Source organism: Canis lupus, chromosome 8 (assembly GCF_003254725.2).
Source record: "Canis lupus dingo isolate Sandy chromosome 8, ASM325472v2, whole genome shotgun sequence".
NCBI lineage: Eukaryota > Metazoa > Chordata > Mammalia > Carnivora > Canidae > Canis > Canis lupus.
Genome location: NC_064250.1, coordinates 6,396,019 through 6,420,000, shown reverse-complemented (window position 1 = coordinate 6,420,000; position 23,982 = coordinate 6,396,019). Strand labels below are relative to the sequence as shown.

At 34.8% G+C, this 23,982-nt stretch overlaps 1 long non-coding RNA gene across 1 annotated transcript in view; it reads right to left on the bottom strand.

Annotated features, from left to right (window-relative positions):
* Window positions 1–23,049, bottom strand: part of LOC112657721 (uncharacterized) — a 107,544-nt gene extending 84,495 nt beyond the window's left edge. The window contains exon 1 of the long non-coding RNA XR_007412251.1: window positions 22,882–23,049. This is a non-coding gene — a long non-coding RNA (uncharacterized LOC112657721). The remainder of the gene's footprint in view (window positions 1–22,881) is intronic.
* Window positions 23,050–23,982: the final 933 nt, after the last annotated feature.

The following is a 23,982-nucleotide window of genomic DNA, read 5'->3' as shown; positions in this document are numbered from 1 at the left end:
TGATACAATCTCCCAGTCTCCAAAATTAGAAGGTAAGCACAGATACACTTTATAAAATATCTTCCATATCTTCTCTATCCCTAGAGTGTTGTTTAGCACAATACTTGGCGCACAATGGATGTTCTTACATATTTTATTTTCCAAGCAAGCTTTGAGATATTTCTAGTAACAACATGCACTACACAAAAGGTAAAAGGTTTATTTCTCCTTTTGGGTTAAATATAGATGAGAGGATGCTACCCATAAAAAGAGGATTTAAATTTTTTTTTATCAACAGTAAGATTATTGTCTGCCTCATGTTTTCCCTTGACAGAAGAGGCAACTTCCATTTTGGGTACTTCAGCTTTTAAGAGCCCCATTTGGTAAATATACTCTCATTGTAAAAAAGAAAAAAAAAATGCTTTCATTGTTACATGACTAAATGTGATTTCTGGTGTGGATACATGCATATCCTTAACCTGAGACTGATTCACCCTTCCCCAAAAGATGCATAAAATTTATTTTTAAAAGGTCCATTTAACAACTTTCATCACACAAGTTTGTGTGCAGGGGGAAAAAGGAACAAACAAACAAAAACTGCCTTCAATACTCTAGATAAAGGACCTCCCTTCGATTGTTGCCAGGGAGACTTTGTCTGAAGCTTCCCTCTGTTCTCAACATGCATTGGCTTATATTCATCACTATTGACAGTCTCATATGTGTCACTGTCCAGCAAAAATCCTATCTGTTACTATTAATAAGCTACCCTTTGCCATATTGATTAGTTGCTTATCTGAGCTTTACAGACAACAACCTCCCTGCTTGTCTCAGAAGCCTCATATTAGTCAGAATGGTTCTTCTGACTTTGCTTCCTATCTTCATGACTTTAAGACACACAGCCTTGACCTCAGATATTTTCTCTGTACCTCTTTCTTAGCATTTGGACATCTTCCTGCACCTTGCTGCAGTATTAATTCTCAGATGACTAAACTCTCAAAGTTTAGTCTATACACTATACACTCCCTGGAAGTTGGGTACGGATCATACACCTAACCTAAAAATGGCAGAAATGTCCTGAGCTAAAGTGAACTATCTCTGAACAACATGCACAAAAGAAATTTTACAGAAACATATTCAAATACCCCATTTTCTACAAGACCTAGCCTCATTTCCTGATAATAATAACATTAGTTAAATGGAACTGGCTTAAAACTATAAGAACTGGTATGGTACATCAGCTTTATGGCACATGAACTACATATTAGGAGAGAAATAAGATGTTATTAAAACTGCCCAATCTTTAAAAAAGAAAAAAGAAAAAAAAGGATGCCTGGGTGGTTCTGTGGTTGAGTATCTGCCTTCGGCCCAGGGCATGATCCTGGGGGCCCGGGATCAAGTCCCACATCAGGCTCCCTGCATGGAGCCTGCTTCTCCCTCTGCCTGTGTCTCTGCCTCTTTCTGTGTCTCTCATGAATAAATAAATGGAATCTTAAAAAAAAAAAAAAAAAATTGCCCAGAGAACTAGTTAGTTGAGCCAACCAGGGATCTGTTTCACTGTCTTCTCCATTATAAAATCCTTTTTCCTAAAAAAATGAGGCATGCCAGCTCAATTTGAGAATGATGTCTCAAGTTAGAAAGAAGAGAAAGTTATGAACAGGTACTTTATTCTTCAGCCCAGTCTTAGTCTCTGATCTGTTTTCTAGGGAAACTGGCTTCAGGAGGAAATGAAAGCTATTTTCACCAAAATTTCCAAAGATATTAAGAGCATGAGGCAGTTACACCCTGGAACACACATATCCAAGCACACTACAGAAGTGAGAGAAAGAACTTCACTGCCCTAAACATAAAGCTGAATGGAGCTTCCTCAGCATCAACAGTGACTTTAGTTTTGCCACAGTAGAGCAGCTTCAGTTCAGCAGAGCATCAACATAACTTAGTTTGCATGATTATCATCAAGAGACCATCACAATATCAGTAGCATTAAAGTTCCTTGGAAAGACTATGTCGGCACTATTTTAGCAGCACTATTTTAACAGTGTATATTACCTTGAAATATGAAGCAAGAACAAAATCAGGAAGGAAAAGGAAAAAAGTTATGCCCGATGGGGCATCTGGGTGGCTCAGTCCATTAAGAGTCTGACCCTTGATTTTGGCTCAGGGCATGATCTCAGGGTTGTGAGATAAGAGCCCTACCTCGGGTTCCAGGCTGAGTGTAGAGCCTGCTTGCTCTCTCTCTCTCTCTCTCTCCCCTGCTTCTCTCTCTTTCTCAAAAAAAAAAAAAAAAAAAAAAAAAAAAAAATTAATTTAATTAAATTTAAAAAGTTATGCCAGTGATCCTAAAGTAATTGGGGAAACTTCAAGAGGAGCTGTAGGTCCCACAAGAATTAGTTAAAGGAAATACAAAAAACATAATATTTTTTGCCTTTAAGGTTTTCTCTTTTTTCTGTATAATCTAAAAATAAGAAATAAATTAAGCAGTATAATCCAGAAAGGTTCCAACAATACAAAAGTAAATAAATATCTGGAACAGGATAGAGTACAAGCCACACTTGGGTTAGTCTGCTATTTACAATCAGCAAATGGCAATAGGGTCAAAATACAATCCTCAATGCAATGAGGTAAAAATGGGCTAGGCACACAGCACAGTGCAAGAACAGGGGAGTGAACGTTGAAGGCTGGTTTCCTCACTCCTACTCCTTTGTAATCTCTTTCCTGTCCACTTCTCCAGCTTTTCTTACTTTGTTTATAAATATTAAGGATACTGGATAGGGCTGTTGACCTGTGCCTTTACATACATTAGCCCTAATACATACATATGGAATAGAGAAAACATTTTAAGAAACATATACCATGCATAAAATTAGAAGAAAAAGTTCCCATAGTGCATTCAGCTCAAGTTGCTGTTTCTTATTTAGGATGCTATTATAGCTTCTTTGCTAGAATGTTGATTTCTAGAATTGTTCACTGTTAGCAATTCACCATAAAATTCCAGAAGCATGTCATGTGAGATTTCATCAAATATAAGAGTTAATCAGATTCTTTTAATTCTCTGCATACATTTTCTCAAAATAACATGTACTATCCTTAAGAAAATGAGATCTAAAATATGATCAAAGCAAAAATAACCTATTCCCTATGGAAACACAAAGGCTCTAGCAAGTACCTTTCCAATTTATATAAACAGAGACAAATAGGTTAATTTTGTTTATTGTTTTTTTAATGGCTCTCGGTCAGGATCTCATTTGTACAAATGTTATTGTTATTATTATTATTATTACTATTAAAATCTTCTTTTAAAAGGGTGCTTCCTCAAGACAAAGGTATCTCATGGTATAAGTGGCATGAGTATGTTTTGTGAAATTGAATTATGGCTAGCATTTCTCTAATTACCATTTTTTCATGAGAATTCATTTTTCAACAATAATATTAGAAAATAATTAATACCTTCAGGACAAGGACCTGAACTTTATGCAAATATAGATTAGAGAAGTCCAAATTATTTTTTAATGAGCTATATGTATTATGTCTCCCTATCTAGAGTTCATCTGGACCATAGCATTAAATAAGCTTAGAGTTAATTAAGCGTATTATAACTATTCCTGGCTTCTGCCTTTATTAGTATGAATCCGCCAGCTCAGAGGCACTCGGCAAACATGGAAATACTTTATCACCACTCTACTCCAAAACACCTTGAAATATTTCAATCCTGTCTATACTCTTGGGATAATTCTAGAAGCTCAAACCTATTGGATTCTTTTCGAAATCCATTACTTTTCTATTTATATAAATATGAATCGCAGGAATAGAGGAGGCTTTCTTTGTAGATGTTGATTTATATTAATAAGAGCTATAGTCAAACAATTGCTCTTGAGCACATGCACACAAGAAGGAACGATATCTCCTGCTGCAGAGATACTGGCTCAGGCATCAGCAGATTAAATGAACAGATTTGCTTCGTATTTTAGTGTGTTAAATTGAATACAAGTCATAATAGAAAATCTCAACATGCAAATGAAATCAGAAGAGCTTTTCTAATTTTCAGGAAGGGAACGAGAGAATCAATCTTTCGGTTAAAAAAAGAAAATCTGCAGACCACCTATTAATAGCTGATCGCATTTTGGGAGCAGCCAAACTAATTTAACTTATACCTACTCAGTTTGTGTTAGCTAGAAGAGAAAACTCTTTCAGAAATAACCCTATTAAATTTTACCCCCAATTTAAAGGAAACATCACTTACATGAGACAATCCTACGGGGGAAAAAACAACACTGTGAATATCAACACTGAAAAATATCAATATCTACAGAAAAGAAACAGACATTCATTTCCTAGTAGGGATTCAGCAGGGAAGGAAAAGAGCAGAGTCAAGATGTATTTTCCATGGATCTGGTTCATACACCCTCAGGGCATATTTCCACAGCTGTGGCAAAATCCTTTATAGGAGAAAGATTTGACATTTTAAGTTATTTTCCCAGTCTCTTCCATGTAGTTTTGTGATAAAATAAAGTCAGGCACCCTGAAAAGGTGGGGTATCAAAAGGACAATGGATTTTGGATTCAGAGAAACTAGACTTTAAATACAAGCATTGCCATTCACTAAGTGAATTACCTCAGAAAATCAGTTAACTTTTCTCAGACTCAGTTCTTTCTACAGTAAAGAGAATTCACTACCCAAATAGAACCATTGAAGGAAAAAAATCCAGCAGATTTTCTGGAAGACAATGGGTACTCAATAATTATCAGCTCACTTATCTTTGGCATTATCTCCACTCTAATTTTCCATGCTATCAGCTGCTACTCAAAAACTTTGAGTTCCTTCATGTGATCTGGACTTTCATTTCTTTATATTCTACTTTACTCCCAGGCTATCACAAGTTTTGAGTACATACTACATTATTTAAAAGTCCTAAAAACTTTCTCTCTCTAGCATCTCATTCCATTTCTTCCCTAGGATTAGGGGGAAAAAAACAGAACTATGGCCAATGGAATCAGCATGTGTAGGCTTTTGTACTAAAAGGTAAAGCTTCTGTTGGAAAGAATAAAAAAATTTTAAAGATAGCTGGACCCAGGTAAACATACTGTTGGTCCTCTTGAATGACTTTTCTCTTGAAATACTCTCCTTAGAATTCCAGGTGCCTGAAAGGATCTTTTTCCTATTAGAAGAGGCATTGTTTTCCACACTCACAACCCTAAAGGAAGAACACAGAGGAGAGGAACTAAGATGCAGGCTGCTTAAGCCGGCCCCGTTGTTTGGGACACAGTAGTCCTAGTGGTTCATATGAAGTACAGCTTTGTTCTCTAGAGAGGGACACATAAGCATTTCAAAGCATTTGGCTTTGAGTAATTAATTACTTTTCTTTTCAATCACATGGGACTCAGATTAGGATGGACAAGGAGGGCTGCAACTGTTTTTATCAGACAAGTAGGACATTCAGAGGTTCAAATCCTGTCTATATACTTTCACTATACCTCCAGTAGTTAAACAAAAGTAGGCCAACTTTCTTGAATTACATACAAAACGCCTTACAATACTATGAAATATAATTTCATTACTTTACTAAAAGCATAAAGATTTAGTACTTCATAAAGAACAGTCTTCTCCAAAAATAAGTCATAAAATATCTGATCACAGAATTTACAAGAACTCTCTTAGATTACACATTCAATTACTTATAAATACTAATTTTTGATGGACCAGTGCAGTAGGCTAAATATGAGCCCCCCAGAATATCTAGGTCTTAATCCCTGAAATCTGTGAATGTTGTTATATATGTTTATATTTTATATAGCAAAAGGAACTTCACAGAGATGATAAGAATCTTAAATTAGGGAGATTATACTGCATTATCCAGATAGATCTTTTTTTTTTTAAGATTTTATTTATTTATTCATGAGACATACACACAGAGAAAGAGGCAGAGGGAGAAGCAGACTCCATTCAGGAAGCCTGATGTGGGACTTGATCATAGGACCCTGGGATCATGACCTGAGCCTAAGGCAAATACTTAACCACTGAGCCATCAAGGTGTCCCTATCCAGACAGATCTTAAGTGTAATCACTAGCATCTTTATATGAAGAAGGCAGAGGAAATTTGCTAACAAAAGAGGAAAGGTAATGTGGCCATGCTTCTGGCCTTGAAGACGGAAGAAGAGCCATGGGCCAAGGAATACAAGGGATGCAGCTCTAGAAGCTAGAAAAGGCAAGAAAGCAGATTCTCCCATAAAGCTTCTCTAGGGAGTATGACTTTGCTGACACCTTAGTTTTGGCCCAGTTTTTTGGACCCATTTTTAACTTCTGGCTTCCAGAACTACAAGAAAATAAAGTTCTGTTGTTTTAAGTCAGTAAATTAGGAATAACTTACTATAGCAGCCATAGGAAACCAATACAATCAGAATGTCTAATTACATAGAAACTTGTGGGGATCCCTGGGTGGCACAGCGGTTTGGCGCCTGCCTTTGGCCCAGGGCGCGATCCTGGAGACCCGGGATCGAATCCCACATCAGGCTCCCGGTGCATGGAGCCTGCTTCTCCCTCTGCCTGTGTCTCTGCCTCTCTCTCTTTCTCTCTATCTCTCTCTCTCTGTGACTATCATAAATAAATAAAAATTAAAAAAAATAAATAGAAACTTGTTAAGGATCAAATAATGGAGATGTGAACAAGAAATAAAGCTTTCCCAAATTCTTTAACCTTAGTTAGGTATCTCTCATGTTATATGCTCGCACAGCATAGCACAATTCCCTTTTATGGCATCTCTTACATACTCTGGAGTTAAATTATTTAGTTGTCTCACTTCCACAAAACAGAAAGTCTATGACATCAAGATCTATATCTGCCTTGTTCATCTTTGTATCCTATGGCTGACACGTTGCCTCATAGATAAATATTTGCTGAAAAGATGAATTTTGTTGAAAAGAAGAGAGAATGAAAGAATGAGAGAATGAATTACTTAAGAAGAGTGCCAAGCAGAGAAAAACAATTTGAGGAGACACAGGAAGAAAACGGATTACCCCAAATGCTTAATAAATTGTTGGTCAGTGTAAGAAGGAAAAATTAACTTATTCAGGAGATTATTTTATGTTTTTCTTGGCCAACTTTGCTCACATTTAAGAGGCAAGGCACAAAAAGGCATCCAGAATAAAATCAAAATTTTGGGGATCCCTGGGTGGCGCAGCGGTTTGGCGCCTGCCTTTGGCCCAGGGCGCGATCCTGGAGACCCGGGATCGAATCCCACGTCGGGCTCCCGGTGCATGGAGCCTGCTACTCCCTCTGCCTGTGTCTCTGCCTCTCTCTCTCTCTCTCTCTGTGACTATCATAAATAAATTTTAAAAAAAATTAAAAAAAAATCAAAATTTTGTGGAATTCATAACTTTTAAACAGACCTTAATCACAAAAGGTAAACATTTTGTGTTACCTAAATCTATAACATTTATAGATAAGCATAGGATTAAGTTAAGTCTTAAAGCAATCTATTTAACACATTTTATAAATTATATTTAAATGTATTTTGGGCACGTAGGTTGCTCAGTTGGTTAAGCATTGGACTCTTGATTGCAGTTCCAGTCATGATCTCAGGGTCATGAGGCTAAGCATCAACTCCACACTGGGTGTGGAACATATTTAAATTCTTTCTCTCCCTCTCTCTCTGCTTCTCCCCTCATCATTCTCTCTCTCTCAAAGAAAAAGTAAATAAAATAAAACAAAATGTATTTTACTGTATTATACATAATAAAGATATCACTTTTATACTTCTGCTGTCTTATTACATACTCTAAACGGTGATCCTTTGAAGCAAATTACACATACACTACTATAACTGTTTTTACAGAACCAAAAATCAATAGTCAAATTCAAGAAGGAATCCTCATCTTTAGAACCAAATCCTTTATACTCTCCAAATGATTCTATCTCCCTTTTCTACACAGAAAAGACAACATTCACTGAAGCTTTAGTCTCGTCAACAATCAACTTTTCTTTAAAACACAATCATACACATAAAAATGATAGCACCTGAATCAGCTATCTCATAGGCTAACTTGTCCAGTAACTTCTTTGTTAAAAGTATTTATATTGCCCAGTCATAAGGGCTAGCTTTTTTCCCTCTCAATCATTTAGTCTAACAGATGTGAAAACTTACACCTGTAAAAGTGTTTCCTATTACTGATGCACTGATATGCATATCAGTGACAGCAAATCTAATAGATATGTATCCCAAACAAAATGCTTCCTTCTGACAAAACTGTATGTCCTGGGATCTTTTGCACCTGTTAATCTGAAAGCAAAATTTGGATCTGAAACTTTGTAATTTTTATTTGAGTTTTGTGCAGCTGTTCAAACTACTATGCTAATAGGAAAATCAAATATCATTTATTCAGAAGAGGAATTAACTTTTATAATAATACACATTTCAGAAATTCTCATGTAGATAAATAATGTTTTGTTCTGTGTCACTGAATTCGTGTCTCCAGTTTGGGAGCTATGTATGACTATGTAAATCAACTAGGACAGCAGAATGATCCACTGCAAACCAATACAAATACTTAACAACACTAGTGTTATTACAAAGAATTTCTCGAAGTAAATATATACTATAGTGAAAGGCTAAGGAAAGAATATTGATTAATGTGTATTTTTACCACCGTAAAAGATATAAATTCAAATAAACTAAATTCTCACTTGTATATAATATATATATAAATATGTCTGCTTCAGTATAACCCAAGCTAAATTTGGAAATGTTTCCAGTACAGAACTCAATTTCAAATATTTCTAGTACTTCACCAATGGCAATTAAGAAAACATAAGAAATGGGCTGCCTGGGTGGCTCAGTGGTTGAGCATCTGCCTTCGACTCCGGGTGTGAGCCCAGGGTCCTGGAATTGAGTTCCGCATCAGGCTCCCCTCTGCCTAGGCCTCCGCCTCTCTCTGAATCACTCATGAACAAATAAATAAAATCTTAAAAAGAAAACGTAAGAAATGTTTCAAGTTCACAGCAGACTGAAGGATTTTTTTCTATTTCACAAGTTTACTTAATTTTCCCAGTATGTAAAAGGAAACAAGTTTTATCTCAAGGATTACTATAATGATTTTGTGAAAACAAATGAGATCATATGTTTAAATATATTTTGAATATTTTTAGACAAAAGTTTAATAACTGTTTAGAATAGTTATATTCTAATTATATATATTCTAATATTACCACAATTCCTTAACTGCAAGATGCACACATTTTTGTTTTAATATTTCTACACGTGTATGAAACTTATATTCAGTGACATTTCACACCTGGACAAAATTGTTCTCTGTTTTTATTAGTGACATATAATAATGGTGCATCCAACAACTGAAGTCATCTTGCATTGAAGTAAATTACTTGGCATATAAGATAAAGCAAATATACATTTTAATTTCTTTTGTGATATCATGCAGTATGTAGAAAAATTAACACAAAATGAGAATTAAATATTAAGTTATCATAATTTCACACTACATATTAAGAAATGTACTAAATATTAGATGCTTTTTTGTGAAATGTAAAATTCACTTACAAAAATAAAGTAATGACATATAAATGCAAAAGATCTATACTGCAATATCTACCTATGTCCTGTGCTTAATCTGAAAGCTGTTCATAACTTAGGGATGGAAAAAACTGTTTGATACTTTCCATTTGCTACCAAATAATTTTGCAAGTTAATCCTGCCTCCCAGGTCTAAAAATCATGCTGTAGGTTAGTGTGCATCTAAGAGAAATGTATGGTGCTTATTTACAAAAGAAATATAATTTTAAGACAGCAAGCTGTGTCAAAAGATTGCAAAAGATCATGAAAAGCTAAAACTTACCACAAATCTGCCTAAGTCTCTCTGCTACAGTACCTCAGATTCTCAATCCATCTGGTTAAGGCACTGCTTGTTAAAATGCTGTAATTATCAGAGATGACTTTTCCTAAACTGCCACTAGCCATTTCCTAAACAACTAAGATAGAATAGCCTAAAAGACTGGTTGGCCATTAACAAATGAATTCCTGAAGAACTACACATATTTTGATTAGGAGCAAGGAAATGTGCTCAAAATTGCAAAGAAGATTTATATCAGAATCTAACTTCAATCAATTAGTCAGGCTAAGAAATATCAGAATGACAACAATGAAACATGGGTGATAAGAAAGCTCCAAGTATTCTGGGCTAAATTATTGAACTATCATGATCAAGATCTGGCACTAAAAAGAGTTTTAGAAATCACAAAATGGTAACCTTGATCTAGTGAATATCTGCTTGCATACTTTTTTATTAAGACCTTGCTTTTTGAGAGTTAAAAAGATCATCAAATTCTTTCTTCATTCTAGGGCATCATGGAATAATGACCTGGATTATATTTCCATTAAGGTCACATCTTTACAGGAAGATAGATGAGTGAAAAAAACTTACTTTGAAAACTATAGTAGTTATAAAAAAATTATTAAGAAACAGTCGACTTGGGTTTAAAAAGGTACAAACTTACAGTCATAAAATAAACAAGTCATGGAGATAAAAAGTGTAATATAGAGAATATAACCAATTATATTATAATAACTTTGTATGGTAACTACACTTCTGGTGAGCACTGAAAAATATAAAATTGTTGAATCACTATGTTGTACACCTAAAATATTGTATGTATGTCAGTTATACTTTTAATAATATGAATGAATGAGTGAATGAATGAATGAATGAATGAACAAGCTTCTTTCCTTTAAGGATTAAGAAACGAGTTTCTTTCCTTTAAGGATTAAGAAATGCAACAAGTCAATTTGAAGGTTTTAAAATTATTAAAAAACAATCACTCTAATTTTGAACAAGGACTCTATAAACTTTTTTGAGCTGAAGAATAGTTATGCATGTGTACCTCAGATTTTTGTGGTCTTTAGTCTCAGTCTGGCACCTCCAATGTTCACACAGATTGTCTCAAAATGAAATTTGCAAAACAAAGAAAGATCAAAGTACATTTAAATATGTGGTTGAGGCTGAAGAATCTGTCAGTGGAAAAGATCTCCAAGATAGAGACTGTGATCTTTCAAAGACAGCATCTGTTCAGCAACAGAACCCAAACACAAAGACCCATTTTGGTCGAGGGGATGAAGCCAAAGCATTTTTGCATTAAGCTTGGATTATGGACTTCCTAATTAATTTATGACTTACAGCTCTTAATGGTAACTGTTTCTAATCCATTTCAAGAAGAAGGATACCTAGAATACCTGTCCTAGGACAGGACAGGAAGTTAAATATATTAAGATGCTAAATATTAGAAATGGGTCCTTAGAACTCATTTAATAAAACCACCTTACATTACAGACCTGGAAACTAAGGCCTAGCGAAGGAAAAGTGACTTACCAAATATTACACAATCTTTAATGCAAAAGGAGGAAACAGATCCCACGTCTCCTTACTCATTGCCAAGTGCTCTTTCCCCCATTATCACAATGCTCCTCCCTTAGAGCACAACAAAAAGCAACTGAATGTGAGGCAATGATTTACCATACGTCATACTTAAGTTTTGGCAGCATGTCACTACTTTTCTAAAGCCACAGTTATCTGAGTTACTAAAGATTGACAGTACTATTTCAGTGAAGTTTATTGTTCACATGAAACCATTACAAAGTATAGTAAGAGATAGAACAAATTTGATTTTGAAGTTGACTTTTTGTGCTTAGAGCATGTGATGAGGGAAAATGTTCTGACAGTTCAAGCTTACTCAAGCTTAATGACAGATCTAAATTGGAGCTTGGAGATAAAAGAAATTCTTTAGTGATGCCTCAGTTGTCATTGATTGCTATGAGCAATTTTAAAGCTATTCAAGATGAGAATTGCCAGCTTGGTTCTGAAAGGGGAGAAAGTGGTACATAAGATTAGAGGCTGGTACAAATGCTATCTTGGTTTAAAAAGAGAGGACAGTTTTGTATCACATACATAGGTGACAATCGTGACTACATATAGACATTTATCAGCAGGAAATGACTCAATGGGTGTTCAGAGTAGTGTAAGCACCAGCTGTGCTAAGGAAGAGGAAAATGAAAGGCAGCTTGCCTTATAAGGATCACCAGCAGCAAGATGGCTGAAAAAATAAATAAGCAGTTTCTAAAGCTGAGAGCTAATAAAAAATAATAAAAAGACGATCTTCATAAATTACAGGATATCTTCCTCCTACTTGCTGAAAATCTTTGAACTAAAAAGATATAGAGTCCATTTTGAGAAATTCAATTTCATCAAATGGAAAGTGAAAGCATCTCCAATTCTACATATACACTGAAGCCTTCATGCCCCATTTGCACTATTCATATTGAATCTCATAAGTTTCTACCTATTGAGTCCAAATAAATGGAAGTTATCAAAATGTTCTGTTTTTAACTGATCTTTTAAGTCACTCTGTCTCTAGTATTTTATCCTTATAAAATATCCTTAGTCCTTAAGACTACTAATTAATAGATGTGCTTTCCCCTAAATGAGTTAATAGTATCATTAATTTAAAAGTAGGAGCCAGAAATAGAGAAATTCAGAAATCACCAAAATATTTTTTTACTAAAAAACCTCTCTCCACTAATAGAATAGATGACCCCAGGACAAAAAACAAACAAACATATAGCCCCAATTGACATTTTCTCTGAAACATTCCTCTTAACTGTGTCATTCCCTAAATACACCAAGCATATTCATATTTGGTGCTTTTTTTAAAAATGAAATTGTCCATCTATATGAAATAATATTCTCCACCTAATGTACATATTGCATTCTCCAACTCCTAACTGCAGTATCACTTTAGTGATCAGAACTCTTGTCACAGAGAAACAGTCCTGCCTCCATATTCCTCCATCATAGGATAGTGACTCTTGTATAGTATGTTATTTGTCTCTGTATTTTCCCCAAAATTCATAAAATTAATCAGGACATAACAAGTACTATAAAATATTATATAAACAAATGAAAAGGGACCCTTTTATAAATAGGGCCGAATATTTCCTTGCTTCCAAAGAAAATTACAATAGATTATGAAATTTACCTAAAGACAACCTTGCCAGAGATTTTTATTTTGACATATTTCCCCCAAATTTACATTTTTTTCTATAGAGAAGCATCTCATTGTATCATTTTCCCAATTAAGTGTTGATTGTTAGTAAAGGAAATTACATAGCAATTGTATGAGTGTCTTTGTATAATGCAATAGGTAATAGTTTTCCCATTCTTTTCCAGCAATAGAGAGAAATTCATCAGGAAGGGTATTTTCTGTTGGCCTAGACCAAGATTAAGATTGATAAATATAGAAATGGAAAGATAGTGTTATAGAAATTTCAGAATCCACTTCTTTTCAGAATCATGATGCTTAGGGAGAGGAAGAAGCTCATCACACAAATACCTGTGTATACACACACACACACATACCTTCTCTGTCATTGACACCCTCACACCTACAATATCAGAGTTATCAGGAGACAGAGTCACAGTACCTCATAGCATGCTACCTGCCAACATATTCTTTGCACAATTCTTTTATAGGAAATAAAAAATCTTCTATACATTTATTTTTGTTATTTGAGTGAACCTGGGCAGAAAAGTCCAGATGATCTTAATAAAGTGAACTGGCAAAATCCAATAGAAATCTCCTAACAGGGGATCCCTGGGTGGCTCAGAGGTTTAGGACCTGCCTTCAGCCCAGGGCGTGATCCTGGAGTCCTGGGATCGAGTCCCACATCGGGCTCCCTGCATGGAGTCTGCTTCTCCTCTGTCTGTGTCTCTGCCTCTCTCTCTGTGTCTCTCATTAATAAATATATAAAATCTTAAAAAAAAAAAAAGAAATGCCCTAACAAAGAAAAGAAAATACTTTAAATGGTAAATTATGCCATATCAGGGGAACTCTCATAGTCCACAGATGTTACAAATTTACTAATAAAATATGTCCAATCCCAACATCTGGGTATCTTCACTTGTTTGTTTTACTAGAAATAATCCTACTGGCAAAATGCCATTGTTTTCTATGACGAATTGAGGTCTGCAGTCTTGTGTTACTTTTCAAGAAAGATTCTACATTCCTGTTCATTTTCTCAAATTTTCTGTAATTAGAGTGGGGGGAAGTCCATATAAATAACCTCCCGTGTGCGTTTGTTCTCTGCAAAGGTATAGATAATATTATCTTGAACCAGAGCAAAAATAGTGTTGACCTTCTCAAGAATGTACACGATCAGTCTTAAAATGAGATAGTTACACTTAATATGCCCTATTTTTATTCAAATAGACATGAAAAGGATCTAACATGACATGTGGAATTCTAACACAGACTATTTTATCAGAAAAAACATCTTTTGTAATGTTTGCTTACACTGCAAAATTACCAAGAGGTAAAACATTTCTAAGGTGACATCAGAAGAACCCTATAATTCACATTTGTGAAAGATCAAATGTTTCTCTAAAAATATTTCAAGAGTGTTACTGATGCTATAGCAAAGAGTTACCAAATTGTCAAAGTGTGGTTGCAATTTGGATCTTGTAATAATAAGACTGCCCTGTGGCTTTCTGACTTAATGAAGTAGAATCTTCAGCGCACAAACCACTCCAGAAGAGCTTTGGAAAGAGGCAATGATTCCTACAACACACAAGTAATACGGTAAATTAAAAGAAAAGTGCTGAATATGATTAAGAAGTCTGAAAGACACAGTTCAACATATTAATTTATTCCCAGGAGCAAACTGAAACACAAGCTTTATACCTCACTAAGCATTAACTTAAAAAAAAAAAAAAAACTGATTTGCTGACAAATTTCTGATCACTACTTATCATTCCAGTTTATGCTCTTGCTTAGATTGCCATACAATGGGCACTTGTGTTGTAGAAATGCTTGAATGATTGATTTGGGCTATGTTCCCTCCAACAATCTAAATATTCTGGGATTGACTGTATTTTTACTTAACGTGAAATTGATTCATAATCCAGAAAGTCAAAAAATCTGGATAATAAACTTAATGCATCAAAATAGTTCTTTTAATAAACATCCCTTTAATTTAGAAGACATAGCAATTGTATTCTCAAAGTCTTTGTTTTACTAACTGCTGAAAATGAGGCTTTATTTTTTTTAATTTTTTAATTGTTTTATTTTTAAAACAGTAAAGCATTACTGATTTATAGGGGATTCATTTTTTTGGCCTTTCTTAAGTAAAAAGATATAAATCATTTTATCTTCTGTATATTAAAAGTTTATTTGCTCTTGTAATATGTATATCCCTTTTTTTAAACCCAATTATTCATACAGGTATATAGTTATATCTCATGTTTCCTTCTAAAATAGAACACATGTATTCTCACGTGGAAATAAAAAAGCACATTCTATCATGTCAAAATATACCCACATCTTTAAGGTTCTTAAAACTTAGCAAAACCCAAAAGTCATCTGATTCTTATACTTTCAAAGACTAGACCCTCAACCTCCAATCTCCTAAGTAGCAATGATTTCTAATGAAATCTAAAATAAATTAAATGACTAAAGTTTATAAATAGAACAAGCCTATATCCAACCTAGAAAAACTGGATTGATAATTATAACCAAATGATAATCTTATATATAATGTGATTTTAATTTCAATGACATTTAATCTTTGGTTCACATAAGAGGTAGTATGCAAAATTCAAGAATATATGAAGGTATGATTAAAGAGATTGTTCTGAAGCCACTGCAAAAATACATATATATATCAAGACACTTCTGTGAGTGCCTTTCTATATAGAAAACTACGGTAAAATTTTCACTTTATTATGGGGAGAATTCTCTAAAAAGTACACTGAAAGATGTTCTCTTCCAAGAGATCCTGAAAAGGATGCTGGAGTTTGTGAACTTATACTGGGTCATAATTTTAGTACCTTTTGCTAATGTTTCTGCCCCATTTTTTGTAATAATATAAAATAGAGATAAAACTCTGGCCACAAGAAACCTACCTTAAATTTTCTATAACCTAACATTTTCTATCTAGACATATTCCACGTGGGGTTACCCAGAGTTACCCAGTCTATCTGGAGTTTTCCAGTTATTTCATGGTTTTCTGTCATTTTATTTATTTTTTAAAACAATTTTATTTATTTTTTTATTGGAGTTCAATTTGCCAACATATAGAATAACTCCCAGTGCTCATCCCATCAAGTGCCCCCCTCAGTGCCCGTCACCCAGTCACTCCCACCCCACGCCCACCTCCCTTTCTTCCACCCCTTATTCGTTTCCCAGAGTTAGGAGTCTCTCATGTTCTGTCTCCCTTTCTGATATTTCCCACTCATTTTTTCTCCTTTCCCCTTTATTCCCTTTTACTATTTTTTATATTCCCCAAATGAATGAGACCATATAATGTTTGTCCTTCTCCGATTGACTTACTTCACTCAGCATAATACCCGCCAGTGTCATTTTAGGGCCTCAATACCATACACTAGCTTGAGTCTATGCTCTCTGGAGTCAGTCTGAGGGTCTGCGGGGAAACCATCTAATCCTAGATCATTGTCATCTGCATACCAACATGAATAAGTAGTAGATGTGTGGTTAAGAGTGCAGCTAAGTGGCTTAATCTCTCTGTACTTTACTTTTATTTTAAATAAAATAGAAATAATAATAAATTGTAGTCTATCTAATAGCATTTTCATGAAGAATTTGTGAGATAGTACATAGGAAATGCTTGGGTTACTTGGCATCTGCCAAGTTAACAATAAATGTTAGCTACTGGTAGCTATTATCCCATCCTAGATTAAATTTAAATCTTCAATCCATGCAAGTTGCTGACAGGTCCCCACTCCTGATTCACCTTGTCCTCATTCATTTTCTGGTCCAAGCCATTTATGTATATCCCACATTCCTGAACACAAGACTTCTTGGATTATGCTTCCTCTTAGTAATGTCTATATCTTTCTTGAACACACAGAAAACATTTGAAATTCTAAGGGTGCCTCACATTGACAGACCTCCTTAGACACACCAATCATGAATAAAGATATTGTCACACCATGCATGCTAAGGAAAAAGCCTGAGACCAGATCCGTTTTGATAATTTGGCTAGTGCACAGAAGAGAATCAAGGCAAAGTCCACCTTTTCAAATAATTATTTATTTATTTATTTATTTATTTATTTATTTATTTATTTATGATAGTCACAGAGAGAGAGAGAGAGAGAGAGAGAGAGAGAGAGAGGCAGAGACACAGGCAGAGGGAGAAGCAGGCTCCATGCACCGGGAGCCGATGTGGGATTTGATCCCGGGTCTCCAGGATCGCACCCTGGGCCAAAGGCATGCGCCAAACCGCTGCACCACCCAGGGATCCCAAGGCCACCTTTTCAAACAAACATACATACATCCCTAAGTGTCCCTTCCTTCATCTACTCCCACTCTGCTCTCTAAAAGGCAGTGGAAATTTTATTTGGTCTGGGAGGGAGGCAGGGACAGAATTTTCTCTGAATTGATATTGTCGTTTTTTTCATGTTTATTGTTTATGAAATAAATTGTATGTCCAAAACTTCTTCAGGATTAAGTTTTTGTTAGCCAAAAGTAGCATGGCCTTATATCTACTGAGGCTTCAGATGCTCAAAATCTGTAATGTATCTCCTTGAGGCAATGTATATCCCATAAGGAGGACAAAGGATAGTGGTTTGGGGCAGCAAAAATTCCTGGGGGAAACAAAATAGTTAATATATTAAAATATGATCCTGCCAAATACAAATTGAAATCAACATCAATGCTCTTTTTACTCATGTCAAAGAAGATACATAAGAATTAAGACATACTTTAACGCAATTCCAATATCCACTTTAGAACATCTCTATCAGGTATATGATATTTAGAACTTAGATAAACTGAATGATGTCATATATTGCTATGTAAAAAGCTTTTAAAACTTTCAAAGTTTCAAACATATAAAAATGTGATTCAATGAAAATGAAGTTTCATTTTCAAACACAAAATTCTGTTTTTTACAAAGAAAATATATATCCATAAGTTGCAGATTTTTTGTTGTATTTACTAGGATATCTATGAAAAAAAGAACAAAAGGAAATCACTTACTTGGGCTTCTTTTTCAGTAAGAATCATTCCAATATATTAAGTAAAAAAAATTGGGTCAACTTTGGCAATATTAGGCCTCCAGATCCATAAGACTTTCATAATCAGTGCTGCCCTACAGCTCTTTGAATTATGATATATTCTAAGCATGTTAGCATATCTTCTGAATGGAATATGAGGAAGATGTGCTATTTTTACTAATTAGTGTCAGTTAAGCACTGAATATGACTACCAAACAAAGCAAAATAATCTCTCTAGGATATAAATAAAAGTTTAACATGAATCACTTTTCTCCATGTAGAAAAAAAAGCTTTACATGATTTTTTAAAAATTTGGAGGAAACTCTAGTTTAAAACTAGGGATATTTTTTAAATGAGTATCAGAAAGAAATGACAAATCAATACAAAAGAAAAAATTTAGGGATTCAAAAACTATTTTAAAGTACTTTGTATTGCAAGGCCCATAAAACTGATGTGAAGTCTTATTATAAAAAATAAGCTATATAAGGATATATAGCCTTTATCTAACTTTTTCCCCACTGAATCTTCAGTTCTCATAACATTAAATAAAATATGAAAATCATTCCACAAATACCAGTTGGTATGGAGAAAATACATCATTTTATCCTCACTACATATTTGTTATACAATAAAAAGAGATCATTTTCATCAATTTCAAAAGCAGAAATGGTGATTTTTTTTTTAATCAAATAACACATAGTATAGTCAAAGACACAAAACATTACCAAGTCCTAATTTAATTAAGTGTTCTTTCTTCAGGAGTTGAGCCAGATTTCTGAAGTTTCTAAAGATGTATGTATGTTGTTTAATGACATGAAACTGCTGTTTTAATTCTATTCGGAACTTGGAACTTTGCCAGTTTCAGAAATAAAGATTTTGAGGGGTCCCCTTTAAATCTATATGTACTGAAAGATAACCTTGTTTTGTTTTGTTTTGTTTTAAGATTTTATTTACTTATTTGAAAGGGACAGAGTACTCGTGCAGGGGGAGTGACAGGCGGTGGGGGAGGGAGGGAGACAGACTCTCCGCTAAGCTGGTAGCCCAAAGACCCAGAACTCAATTTCAGGACCCTGAGATCCTTAAGCCAAAACCAACAGTTAGAAACCAACTGAGTCATCCAGGCACTCCCTGAAGGACAATCTCCCTAAGAAGCTGCCCATCCATCTTTGTATGTATCCATCTTGCTTATCCTTAATGAGATCACTCAGCACGAAAATAAGGGACCTATACAAATAAAATAAAGCATATAGAGTCTAAACTATCACAATAAATAACCCAACTTACTCTACTTTGTGCTAAAAGAGCTCTATGACTTTGTCATGCCTTTGAGCTTTTCATAGTACAAAATTAATATGTCACATTGGTTTAGCTGTAGGAGGGCCACCAAAGCCTCAACAATTTGATCACTTTCTAACCTCTCAACAGTCTCCATAATTTTCAAGCGACTCCCTTCTTAGTTTATACCAAGATAGTTTCATTAGGCAATTCCTCCAATTTACAGCTGCAGGATTTCATTCATTCTGGGATTAGAAGGAAACACTAAAGTATCTAGCCAAATCAAAACTAATTTAGCAGTGAACTCAGCATTGTGAAAGAAATTAAAGCCATGTTAAATAAGAAAAAGTTAAAGGAATCAGTAATTATTAGCAGTGAGAAAATTCTAAGAATGAGGCAAGGTCATGGTCCTCAAACATTTGAAAGGCTGAAAACTTCCAAAAGGGACTATATTATACTAGGGATAGTACATAGAGGAGTGGGGAAGAACTAGTACTAGTAGCTAGAAGGTTAAAGAGCATAGGTTTCATTTCAATATAGGAAGTCAGAGCTATTCAAATATAGAATGGGTTACACAATTCAGCCCATGTGAAAATCTTCACTATTTTTTGTCACTGAACTTGTCCAAGTGTAGATTAGAAAACCACTTGGTGGGGTTGATGTAATCCAATTCAATCATTACGTTAAGGTTTGGATTTCATGACCTTTCAAGTCCATTCCAACCCTGAGATTCATTGAGGCCCTGAAACCCACTCCACTGGGAGTGCTGCCTGCCAAATTAGTCTTTGCATGAAAGGCACAAAATGATGTCAATTGTTGCAGCTGCAGTGAGTCAGCTGGAAACTGCTTGACAAAGGCAAAGTTCAACCTAGTTACTAAACCCCAACTAATTTTAAATGATTTTAGCTTTCTTAGATGGTTCCAGAATTACACACTCGATTAATGCTGTTGATTTCAGCCAAGTCTCCACAAAAATAAGTGGAAAGCAAGGCAAGTATTTGGATAAATCAAACCCAAGAAACTAGGACTTTCTGTTTCAATAATATCTTCAATGATCCTAAAAACTTAGACTAAAAGAATATCATCATTCAGGGCACAGAGGATTGAACCAGAAAATAGAAGATCTTGGTTTTAGTCTCTGTCATATTTCACTATATTTGTTTGAACAGAGATCTCAGAGTCAGATAGATCTAGATTACTGGCTTCACTATTACTAACTGTGGGGTTTTGGAGTAGCTACAATATCTCTAAATCTCAATAATCTCATCTATAATAACAATAACAATAGGAACTACTATTAATTGAGACTCTGCTATGTGACTGTTGCTAAACTAGAGCTTCAAGTGCATACTTCTAATTTCAGGAGAATTTCTATCAGATGAGCATTGTTAGTCACATTTTAGAAATGAAAAAAAAAAAAGGATTTTAAAGAGAGAGTAACTGCAGTTACTCTGCAGTAACTCCATTCTGCAGTCCAAAAGATACTGGTGATAGCTATAGATCTAGTAACCATGTAGAGCCATGCCTAGAGATAAAAAAAACCATGAATTGAAAAAAGTCAGGGTTCCTGATCACTTTGTAGAACCACCATATTTATCTTTAGTAGCACATTAATGAGATTCTTAGACATGAGAGAAAAAAACACATTTCTCTCATCTTAAAAATTTTAGGACACTATTAATTTGAGTTTTAGTTAAATGTTACTGAATTTGATCCTAAATGATATACCATATACCCAAACAAATTCCATCTCTGCCCAGAGACTCATACTGGGGCATAATATGAGAGAGGTTTGATTAAACAATTGTGCATACAGTAACTCAAAAGCTGAAAGTCATTTAACAGAATTTCTGTAGGTTATTAAGTAGTAGAGCATGGTAAATTGGGGGGCAGTTTCACTGAGAAGTAGTATATATACAAAATAGGTTGGAGTTGAGGATAAAAGTTTATCTAAGCTAGAACACTGACAAATCAATTCTTACTATGATCATCCTCTGAAAACATAATAATGAATATAAAACCAGTCATAATTTCATGCTAGAGGACAATAAGCTCATCCTTTAATTCATTCATTTAAATAATTTTGTTGTATCCCTTTATGTGTCATGCCTGCTCTATACGAACAAGTCCCAAGGACTGACTGGAGACACAGAAACCGAAAAGCATGATTCTTGTCCTCTAAAAGAAAGACTTAAGCTAATAAATGAACATACAGAAATTAATGCTGTAATGGAAGTATACACAAAATACATCAGAAGCCCAGAAAAGCACTTCCTACATGGATTATAGGGAGGGATAAAGACTTCTCAAAAGAGAAGAAAGTTGACCTGAGTCCACAGCAATATACAGAAGTTAACCAGATATAGAAAGAGCAGAGGGACGCTCTAGACAGAGTGAACAGGATATACAAATGTGCAGAATTGACAGCCTGGCACATTTAAGCACATGTGTATAAAGTGGTATAAAAGAAGATGAGATGGGAAATGAGGAAAGGGCGAGATACTGAAAAGACTAATTTTATTGGCCAGATGAGCTTAAATTTGATCCTTAAAATATCAGATGTTTTTAATGAATACTGCAATGATCAAACATGTTTTCAGAGATGACTCTGGCAAGAGTCTGTAGGATAGATTGGAGATCACAAGACTAGTAGCAAGAAAGCAAGTTTGAAGCTATTGATATAATTGGATAAAAACAATTCTTGGGAATAGAAAAAAAGCAGTTGTATGGTAGATGTAATTGAACCACACTTTCAAAGTCTATAAAAGCACTGAGAAGGGTCTACCAAATTAACAACCTGGATGCCATTTGGATCCATAGTGAGAATTTCAAGGGTGTATGAAAATGAATTCCAGGCTGACATGAGTAGAGGACTGAATAAGCAATGAAGAAGTACTGAAGAATAAAGGCTATATTGCTGTTCCTTTTCCATAAAAGCTAAACTTCTTGAATTGGGGTGATATTTAAAAAGGTGTTCCAGGAAGGAAAATGAGACAGATGTGTTTTTTCCTAAAGTGGAAAGACCTGAGACTGTTTATATTCTGTTGGAAATGGAGGAGTCCTAGAGCAATGAAAATAATAATTGAAATGAAGACCATGAGGATTAAAAGGGGAAAGGATCCCACAAAATATCCAATACATAAACATGGTCAGGAAACTGAACTATTGAGAGAAAGAACCCTGAATGTTAGAAGTGTTCAAGTTCAAGGGATTAAGAATTTAAACCACTTGCCTCCCCATCCATTAAAGACAGAAAAAAACAAATACCATATGATCTCACTTGTATGTAAAATTTAAGAAACAAACCAAATGAACAAAGAAAAAAGAGACAAAAAACATTTTTAACATTTTTTACATTGAATATAGTTGACACACAATGTTAGTTTCCCATTTACAATTTAGTGATTTGGCAAGTTTATACATTATGCTACATTCACCACAAGTGCAGCTACCATCTATCCTGTTACATTGTTATTACATACAGAAAACAAACTGGTGGTTGCCAAAGAGGAGGTGGGTAGGCAGATGGGTGAAACAGATAAAGGAGATAAGAAATATACTAACCAGACAGGGTGGCTCAGCGGTTTGGCGGGTGGCCCAGGGCTTGAACCTGGAGACCCGGAATCGAGTCCCACGTCGGGCTCCCTGCATGGAGCCTGCTTCTCCCTCTGCCTGTGTCTCTGCCTCTCTCTCTCTCTCTCCCTCTCTCTCAGTGTCTCTCATGGATAAAAAATAAAATCTTAAAAAAAAATCTTTAAGATTTTAAAATCTTAAAATCTTATTTCTTAGAAAGAAATACACTAACCATGATGAGCACTGAGTGATGTATACAATTGTTTGATGACTATATTATACACCTAAAACTAACACTGTATGTTAATTACATCTTGATAAAAATAGAGGTGCCTGGATGGTTCAGTCAGGTAAGTGTCTGCCTTCAATCCAGGTCATGATCTCAAGGTCCAGGATCCAGCCCCAAGGATCAAGCCCAGTCTCAAGCTCCTCATTCAGCAAGGAGTCTGCTTCTGCCCCTCCCCCTGCTCATGCCTTCTCCCTCTTTTTCTCTCTGAAATAAATAAATAAAATCTTTACCAAAAAAAAAAAAAAAGTCAAGCACCACTATGTCCCAGGAACTATTCTGTATACAAGGGATACAAAAGAGAGTCTCCATCTATGCAGAGTTTATTCTTCAACATAGTTCCTTCTATCAGATATGTATATAAATTAAAACATGTTTCAACTTTATTTCGATTGTATTTTATTCTTTATTTTGAAAAGTTCAGGAAAAAATCATTTTAAACCAGTCATTTGGTAGAAGTCTTATTAAAATTTTCTGATACTCAGTCATAGGTTGCTATAAAATGTATGGGTTTAAAATCCTTACACGTGTAACTATCTACTCTGCTTATATATGAAAATAGTCTATGATTATTACCCTAGAATCTTGAACTGGAGTAGTTGTTTTGTTTTTTAATATTAGAAAATACCTAAGTCAACACCCTGCCCAAGTAAAGAATACATTGTATTGTGTCTGTGTACATTATCTAGCTTTTACTCAATGTTCAAGAACTGTAAGTTTTTTTTTATTATAAAAGGCAAATTCACATTGTTGGTTCTCTAATTGGTACCTTACTTACTCTCCAAATCAGCAAAGGAAAATACTGT